Here is a 10561-nt window from a genome sequence, read left to right on the forward strand (position 1 = left end):
GTTTGATATAGGAATTGTAGCAATTATTTTTATAGAGTGCTTTATTTTTTATTTTTTATATTAATTATTTTTATTAGGGCCACAAAAACAAGAGGTATTACTTTTAGTAAAAATTTTAACATTAGTTTTTAGAAAACAATACTTAAATATTAGCACCTTTAAAGTATTACATGTTTTTAGAGCTTTCCTTTAAAATTATTTTTTGTAAATCATCGGAGCTGATGTCTATACTGGGCATGACGTCACGGGACGGGTGTAATCAAACATACGCCACAGGAGGGCGACTGCAACCAGTGACTCACCTACAGTATGTGAGATATGGGGCGTAATAATGCCATAGTCGGTTAAGTGCCAGCCAGGGATGAGATCTTTTTACGATTTTTTCCTTTTCACCTCCATTCTTCTAATATTTTCCCCACCTGGTCAGTGTGGAAAAACCCCTGTTGTAAATTCCATGTGTGCGTTTAAAAACCATTTATAAAAGTTTAGGGTTACTCATTCTCCATTTATTTATTTATTGTTCACATTTTAGGGTAATAGTAAACTCACCAAAACTGTGTATTTACAGAAATATATTCATGTGAATTATGTGACTAACATCCAAAAGAAGTGTTGCATCCCAAACTATTACATTCTAGCTATAGCATCTTCAGGGTAGTCACCTTTTACCTAGAAAAAATGAATTTAGAATTTTATCAAACTTTCTAAAGTCTCATTCTGAGATGCTTTTCAAACAAAGGAATTCCCTAGCCCCATACACACACACAAACACACATTCTGGTTTCCATGTTTTGTGGGGACATTCCATAGACGTAATGCATTTTATACCATACAAACTGTATATTCTATTCTCCTAATCTACCCCATTCCCTAACCCCAACCATCACAGAAACCCATCTCCTACTTCACATTTTCAAAAAACATAATTTTGTTTGATTTATAAACTTGTTTCCTCAAAATGTCCCCACAAGGTCACAAAAATACTGGTATTCCTACAACGTAGTAATTTCCAGGTAGACACACACACACACACACACACACACAGGTACATATAAATACACAGGATTCCCACGGGTCATGGAATTTCTGGAATATCATAGAATTTAAAAGGGCTTTTCCAGACATAAAAAATCTGGGAATTTGATATTTTTTGTCAAAGTCATGGAATATCAGGGACTGTTGTTTGTTGCTTTAAATTTGAGTTTCCATTTATCAAAATGTAATCCGCTTGTTAACTTGTGATGTAAGGAATACCATTTCTGGGTCCAAGCCTCCTCTGACTACAATTTAAACAGCTGTTTATTAGCACTAATTTATTCATTTCAAGCATTTAGGCTAAATTTTTATAAATGTACGGTGTACACTACATAAGTGGTTCTCAAACTTTTTCAGCGTGCGGCCCCAAAGAAAATTTATGACAAAAAACAAACAAAACAAAGTTGTAAAACATAACATTACAAAACGTTCAATTAGTGCTGTTGGTAAGTAAGTCTTTTTTAAGTTTAAATACAGAATTCATGATAAATTAATGTATTTTATAAAATGTTATAAAAATGGGGCCCCCTGGCACCATCTCACATCCCACCTGGGTTGGGAACCACTGCACTACATTATCCAGGCTCACGGCATCCTGGACATTGGTCGTGGAACTTCAGCTTTAGTCAGTGAAAGTCAGAGAAAAGTCTGGAAATTTGACATTTGACTTATGTGGAAACCTGTAAAATTCAAGCAAACACATAAAAATATTTTACATATCATTAGAAAAGTTTTAGTAGTGACCATAAATGTTTGAACAGTTGGCGCATTTTAATAAAACAACTTTGTTTTGCAAGTGAATTCAGCCTACTATTTTAAGTTTTGACTTGTGATAAGTTTAGAAACAAGTTGAAATCGTTTAACTTAATTTGTTAGGTTAAAGTAACCTAAAAATATATATGTTGATTCGAAATCATTTTTTACAGTCCATGCTATGTGTGTTGGATGACATTAACCCATCTCAAAGTCAGACATAAGTTTAATTTTAAAACAGTCTCACATCAACACACCTGCACAGCTCCTGCTTTTTCATTTATTTGAATGTTTTTCTTTTCAATAACATTCCCTTTGCTATTTTAGTCCATGTATATTTAATAATCCTGTGAATGATGATGTTAGTCTGTTAAGTTGTACACCTCTTGCAGAAAGTGCTGAGGGTGATGAGCGATGATCTTTAGTGCTGATATAGGCGTTAAAGGTAAACTAGATCTGTAACATCAGCTCACTAATCCATTAAAGCAGAGCAGGAGGTTTCTTAAAGTGGTCTGTCAATAGTAAGACATAGACTGCTGACTGGCATCAACTGACATCTTAAGATCAGATGACACTGGGATAGTGCTCGTAGAAATGAAGATGCTTTTGACAGTTGACAAAGTGTTACACAAAGATACCAACGATTCCAAATATCTCTCTATCAGTTATTGACACCTGCAGCGTTACTTTGAAATTGTACCTTGGGAAACAAGCGGGAAGGGATAGGGTTAATGCTTTTAAATTTAGAACTTACAGATCTTTTGATTTATATTATCATCTGTGCTTCTGTAGCTCAATTGGTAGCATAGCATTAGCAACTCTAAAGGTCATGGGTTTAATGCTGACAAGAATTGATAGCTTGAATAGATTGTAAGTTATTTCTGATACATGTAAACTACACTATGATGCTGTAAGTCATGTATATTCTGTATATTCAGCAACATGGGTTCATGTTGCAAATCGGAACCTGTTTGTCATTGATTTGTTCGTATATCAATAAGCCCACATCCTTTATTTTTGCACACACACACATACAGAAAGAGAGAGAGAGAGAGTGCTGAATTAACTCGCTCTGTGAAATGAAGGCATCACAGAAAGAGCTTTGTGATCGATGGATAACAGACGGGTAATCAGGAACGACAGCTTGTAAAGATCAGCCTATTTTTTCCTACTAAAGGAATTAATTCACCCTGGATAATTAATTCAGTCAGGATAAAATTAAATCTGTCAGGAGTTATCAATGCTCTATAGAGTTACATTGGTTAGAAACATAAATTAACATCTTAATACTGATCCCAGTATTATGAGCTGTAATTATATGACCAACTGGAAACTGTCTTTGTATCATTTGGCTTTTGTCTTTATGTTTCACTTTTACAATGAAACACAGGTTAAATTGCTCTGGTATTATTGCAAATGACGCACTACAGTCAGAAAAGACAAGATATATGCTTTTATATCCTCTCCAGCTGTTACTCGTGAATTGTTTTGTTGCATCTTGATCTTTAAAACACTCTTTTCTCTAAAGAGGAACATGTACGTGCAGATGAAACCCTATTACATTCATTATGGGAGATTACATAGCCTAGAAATCTAGACGCACCCTAGCGGCCGCAAAATATATTTGCTGCCAGGGTTTAGTCTAGGCACTCACAATACACTTAACAGCTCCAAAAACCAAAATTTGGTCAGGCCAATCACATCGTGTGTAGCGTCTGTGGGGCGGGCTTAACATGATGACGACAGAGCTGCGACGGTTCCTACTTGAAAACTTCGTTCTTCGTTGCTCTGATTGGTCATAGCGCTATCCTATTGCGTGCAGAGGCATTTTGAGGGACAACCTTTATCCCGCCCCTTGCATTGAGCCGTTTGTGTGAAGAGTTGATGTAGGTCTGGCTAACCAGGCTAGAGATTACATGCACCCATTGCCAAAACTGAAAATAGTACCCAACCATTACAACTGATCTCCATCAGTAATGTATAAATAAATGGTGGTATAAATATATACGAGTATAACCGTGAGAATCCAGCCATCTGCCCTGGATCAGTATCAGGGTGATTCTCACGAAACCATTGAAACACCACGACACTAATGATTTTTTTATAAAATGTGTAATATAGTAATATTAAAAAGCATCAGAATTAACACAATACTGTGTTCTACCTTGCACAATGTGTGATTTCAACATAAGAATTTATAATTTGTCAATTTTATCTCATTTTCTGCTGAAATTCTCATTACCGCAATGTTTCCGGCTGTGTTTGAACATGCGTTATGTTGTAATTTAATCAAATTAACACAAAAATATTTAGAAAAAAAATAAATGGATGTTTTGCTAGACTCCTTTAGATGACAGAAAAAATATTTACTGAATATTCATGTATAATAATAATGAAGAAAAATTTGGAAAATGATGTGTCCATGCCTGATGTTCTCATCCTCCGCAACACTTTTTGAGAACAGTTTAAGCACACATACAGAATTTTAATAAAGTTTGATTTTGAGTGACCAAGCACATGGAGCAGTTACTTCAAGATGGCTACCAGGTAAGATCATTTTTTTACAGTTAATTTGAAATATTGTCTTGTCAGAATGCTTGCACGACATTTTGATTATCATTACCGCAACAGATGCTTACTCACTAAAAACAGTTGGGTTAAAAATAACCCAATAAATAACCCAATGGTGGGTTACTATAGCACCGACCCATTGTTGGGTTATTTTAACCCAATGCATTGGGTAGAAAGTTTTACCCAATTAGTTGGGTTATGAAATAACCAATTTGTTGGGTTATTTTTGCAATGCTGTTTTAACCCCATTATTATTATTATTATTATTATTTATTACTATTATTTGCTTTATAAATAAATAATTCAAAACTTACAAATACATTTATAATGCTTTAATTTCATTTAGTCATTTGCACCTGCATTTAAATGTATAAATACATACATAGAAGCATAAATACATACACACATACATACATATATACATACATAAATAAACAAAAACATAAGAACAAAACAAATCTACTCAATCTTATCCAACTAAAAACTGCTTAAAAGCATAGTTCACACATTTTGTCATCATTTTCTCCCTCTCATGTTGTTATAAACCTGTATATAAGTCTTTACTTTGATAACCACAAAGGTATATTTCAAAGAATGTTTAAAAAATAAAACCGATCATGAGCCCCATTCATTTTCATAGTATTCTTTTTTCCTACTATGACAGTCAATGGGGCTCATGATCTGTTTGGTTTCAAACATTACTCAAAATATCTTCCTTTGTGGTCATCAGAACAAAAAAATGTGTACAGGTTTGTAACGACAGGAGAGGAAGAAAATTATGACAATTTTCATTTTTGGGGGAACTGTCCCTTTAAGCAGGTGACAGTGTGTTCAGGAAACATCACATGGTACAAAATGTATTGTGTGTTACAGAAACTACTTAACAGTAGTGAAAGGCTTGGGATACTCTGTATAAAATGTAAAAAAAATATTAAAGCACATGTCAACTGCTGGTCTTGCTCCAGGGCCATGCCTCCCCACGATAACAAAGGCTTGTGATTAGTCAAATTCATCCCATAGGAGGACATGGGGTCTTCGTCATACCTCCTCCTCCAAATACTGAATTATGTTTGTTTTCTGACCTGAAGACAGAATTTTCACAATGTAAATATGCACACATAAACAGGTTAAAAAAAACAAGTGTCATAAATGATACTTACAGGTTGCAAATTAATAAATGTTTGCTTTGCCTCTTGGTACTGTAGGAAGGCTGAACCATCTTGCTGGCCATTTTGTAAGGTTTTTAATGCAACATCTCCAAGAATGTCTACATTTAAAGAAAAGAATAATTAATTAAATCTCAAAGCAAACACATCTGGCACGCTGAATAAATACTCTACTTTGACAGTAGATGGCGCTGAATTGCAAATTCAACCGTTACCGGGGTTACAGTAAACAGTACGTGCAGGATTAAACAGCGCTTTATCAGGGATTATACTGAAGTAAAACGACAATAAAATGCCATCGAGACATTTCTTAAGACATTTACATTCAGAATCACATTTATATTACAGCTCTGTGTCTATAACACAGACCGGCTAAAAAAATATTTGGAGCAAAAAACAGCCGGTTGCATCCCTTACAAAAGTTAAAAAACGGTTTTTACTACACTTTAAACAAAACAACATTGTCTGTTACAGAAAGCATGGTTAAAGCAATATGACAATCAATACGCCATGAAACTAACGTTATACTACTAAAAAAAGAAATGATTCATTTTCGTAAGGGACCATGCTGTTGGTGCTGTTTAGTATTAAAATAAATTGCAATGTCTCTCTACGTTTATGATGGCTTAAAAACGCGTTTGGCATCGATAACAGTTAATGAATGGAACAGGTGTAACGGACAAAAACTAGACAGCAGCGTTTTTGTACACTTATTTAAACGTGACTGATAGTTTACTGTGTGTTAGAGCTTAAAGACACTTTGTAGCAAAATAAAACATTACACAGAGATATATATTTTAAAACGTACCTCTCGTGTCTGTCCGCACTCAGCAGTCAACCGTTGAAATTCAAAATGCGTGACGTGAGCCCGATTTTAACCCAACTCTCTGGGTTGTTATGGAAATAACCCAATACAAGCTAGGAATAACCCAACAGAACAACCCAATACGTTTAACCCACCTATTGGGTAAAACAAATAACCCAACGGTTTTTAGAGTGTATTAAATGTTAATTTCATTAATAGAAGCATAATACTTTGATTTTAAATGCATGTGCAGAATCTCCAAATTATGTTCTTTCAGGTTTGTCATGTCATTTTGAAAATATGTCAGTGTTGATGTTTTCTGACTGTTGCGGTAATGAGATTTTTTAGGACTAATTTTTTAAATTATGTTACAAAAAGTGTTAAATGATAAGTAAAAGTGTTTAAATTAATGTTCCCATTTACTCCAGACTTTGTTTTTCAGTGTCTGGTGGGAAAAAAAGTAAATTTAAGCAATTTTTACATTTTCATGCTTGACATTTTTAAAACCAAGTTTTCGTGAGAATCACCCATCAGTTGCTTTACCCTAAATCAGCAAAGGAAAGTAATAATGTATCATTTATGTTTTGCCAACATGTGTATTCTAATCTAATCCAAGCAAACATAATCTTAAACTGCATTCATATGCACTCTGATGTATATCTAATGTAGCATTCATGCACTTCTTTTAATACTTTCTCATCACAAATCAACCCTATCAGTGTTTCATTCCCAAGTTGCAATGTAGGTCAATTGAGAGACAATGAAAGAGCAGAATTAATTAATATAATGAGAGATGCTACTGCGCAAGGGAAACTCAAGGGAACGTATCGCAGGTGAGCAGTGTCAGCAGATTTTCCATCACCTGATGAAAAGCCCTGCAAATACCCTAAGACATTGTCATGCTTATGCACATATTGGTTTGTAAAACAGTGCATGCAGGATGGCACACATGGGTCATTTTGAAAAACATCCATTTGAACTGTCAAAGCTAATAAATCTTCACTAACATACATGCTGTTCAGTCCAGGACACGTAGAGAGGCTTCATATGCTTCACTCTGGGTTGCGAGAGATCTTTCATCTGTTCGGTGCTTCATGTTCATCATCAGTTTATAAAACGCAAGCATGTGACTTCCCCAACCCATGCTGAATCATAATGAATCTGCTGAGTATTCATCTAGTTCAAACTCTGCAAGCATCGCTATATTTGGCTTTAGAAAGGAGGTTATATTAAACAATCAGCTGACACTGTCTATAAGCAATTAAGACTGTCATGCCATGTGTACACCAGAATTTTGGAATGCTTAACACTTTCAACACGCAGAGTACAAAGAGACGAAGTAAAAAAAACACAAAAGTGGCTCCAACGTTCTCAGTGCTGCCTGTTATAAATGATCCACCATACAGATGTTGAATTTCTCTGCCCAGAATGTTATGCTTCTTTGATTTCATCCATATGACAGACAGATCTAAAACATGCTGACTCCAAGATACACTCTCAGAAAAATGGTACAAATGTTGTCACTGAGACAGTACCTTTTAAAAAGATCATAATATGTACCATATATGGCGCTTTTCCATTGCATAGTACTCCACGGGTCAGGTCGTGTCAGCTCACCTTACTTTGGCTTGGTTAGCTTTACCATTTAGAGTTTACTACCACTTCAGAGTAGGAGAGATTGTAGGCGTGTCATTATATATGCGCTGCCTACTGCTGTGACATCATATAAAGTGGGATCAAGCATCAGTGGAATGCAGTGTTTCCCATACATGTAGCCACAAACTACAAAGAAAACACTGGTGGGTCTAAATCCAGATTTAGAAGGTGTCCAGCATCAGAATTTTTTTTATTTTTTGCACATATAAGATTAAGGTCTGAACTTAATATAACCATTATTTTTAGAGGATTAAAAAAATATTTCCTATAGAATTATTTACATTTTTTTTGATTTTCATTATCAAAAATTATTATTACCGCAACATGATATTACATTAAATATATGCATTTACATACTCATGTTTGGGTAATGAGAACTAAAAAGTTGTCTAGGTACTATGACAAACAAAATTTCAACTTTTATCTGGAGAGAAAAAATAAAAACTGCTTACCTGGTAGCCATCTTGAGTGTCACAGTCAATTATGTCCCTTCCAACTATTTTTTTTTTAAATGTTAGTTCCTTGAGGGCTTAAACAATGATTGAAAATTGTTGTGGAGGATGAGAAAATTGGTCTTGGACACTTTTATATTCCTTATTATTGTCTCTACATTTACCAATGATCACCAAATACCACATGTTTCTTTACTGTAAATGTTTATAGTATAACATGCACTGAAGCTTTTTATTTATAAGATTTTTTTATTATAAATATTTCCATGTCAAAGAACCCAAATCCAGTCACGGACACGCTACGGTAATGAAAATCTTCCCCTTAAATGTGGAAAAAACAACAAAATTGGTTTGTATGATGTCATTTGAAATCATGTGCAAAATACTACGAGATGTTTGTAACTGTATGTTTCTTATTTTGATAGCATTTACTTTTTTTATCAAAATGTTTCATGACACCTCATAAGTCTAATTTCGCGAGAATCACCGGATTCTCAGCCTGTGGATGTTTTTCATCGCTAAAAGGGAGTTTGGGAACTTACAGCACAGATGACAACAGGTTTGCTCGAGACAGCACATGCACGAAGGTAAAGCTTATCTTGCATTAGCAATGATGCTGTTAGTGACCATTCTCACGAACCAATCAGTGATCTACACGTCAAGTTTTAGTATCAGCACAGCTCACTTAAAACCCCAACTGAGCTGGTACTACAAAAAATTATCAGGTACTGCGTACTGCAACCAGTGGAAAGTGTCCGCCCCAGTGACCGATTTTGTACCTTTATATTTGAGAGTGTATCGTTCACTTTATCAGTTTTTATAAACTTGCAGCACAAAAGGGTGACTAGCAGCACGCCCCTCTTTAGCATGTTACATGAGATCTGTCGTATAGATAGCACAAATAGTGCAGGGACGGGATATCTGCCAAAGTTTAATTTGCAATGTTTGTTCAGGTTCCTAACTATAATCATGACCACTAATAAAAGACTTCCGGCTGCTTTGTCCCTGCAAATCATTTTCAAAGTGAAAGAGGAGTGATGCTTTTAGTTCATGTGAATTCTCATATGTGTGCATTTAAACCTGCCACATGAGACGGAAGATCACCTGCAATTGGTTACGGAAAAAGAATTAGACTTGATGAATGTGCGGTCTTTCACAAACTATGTGTGTACGTCTACGTGAATGGAATTCGGCCAAGCTGCAGGAGAATGGGGGGGGGGTGCATCTTTAAAGCACATATATTATTGTCCCTTTTATCCACGTTGTTGATCATGCTGTCCATGCATGTCCCCTCTCACGTCTGATTCATTGTATTGCTTGCAATAAATAAGAAGTGAAGAATGAAGGGAAAGAACAAAAAGGAATGGACTAAGTGATGAGCTGATCAAAGTCACATTGAGCTATAAAATACAGGTAGATGCTCCACATGTCACACCCCTCTCTCTCTCTTTCTCGCTCTCTCTCTCTCTCTCTCAAGTTTGTCCAGTCACTGCAACTCATTACATACAGTCTGATGAATTTCTGTGCCTCTTTTGCTTTGGAAAAGAAAGCGGTGTACACAGATGTTACAATAATGAATGTCAGTGCAGGCGTGCAGCAGAAGTATTTTTAGCCGTACATGTGATTTCCTCTCGTTTTGATGAGTCTGCTTGAAAAACGAAGCCATATTTCTGACCACCTCTAAAGCTAAACAAACAAGCGTTTCAACAAAACATGATGAAGTCATACTTCAGTTTTGAGCATGCAATCTTAACTATCAGCAAAACACTTTTGTGTGGATAGGTAGTATTGCCTGTTGACAAGTCCATGTATTTTGGATATTGGTCCCCAAAATGGAAACACCAATATTTACACATCAACCAGGTTGTCAGCTGCCAGGTTCCTGAGAGTTTTTCCAAATGTCTGACAGTCTGACCCCAAAGGGTCCCTAAGGTATCTTTACATTTTTACATATATTACCCAGACTGCATTAAATACGGGTTACATTTGGTACTGCTTTTGGTCACCACTTCTGGATCTTGAAAAAAGGCCTGTTGATATTATACAGGACAACATGTTGAAAACATCACAAGCCTTTGAGTTGTGCAAATCATTATTCTGTTTCTTATGGGATTACATCAGCT

Source organism: Paramisgurnus dabryanus, chromosome 3 (genome assembly GCF_030506205.2).
Source record: "Paramisgurnus dabryanus chromosome 3, PD_genome_1.1, whole genome shotgun sequence".
NCBI lineage: Eukaryota > Metazoa > Chordata > Actinopteri > Cypriniformes > Cobitidae > Paramisgurnus > Paramisgurnus dabryanus.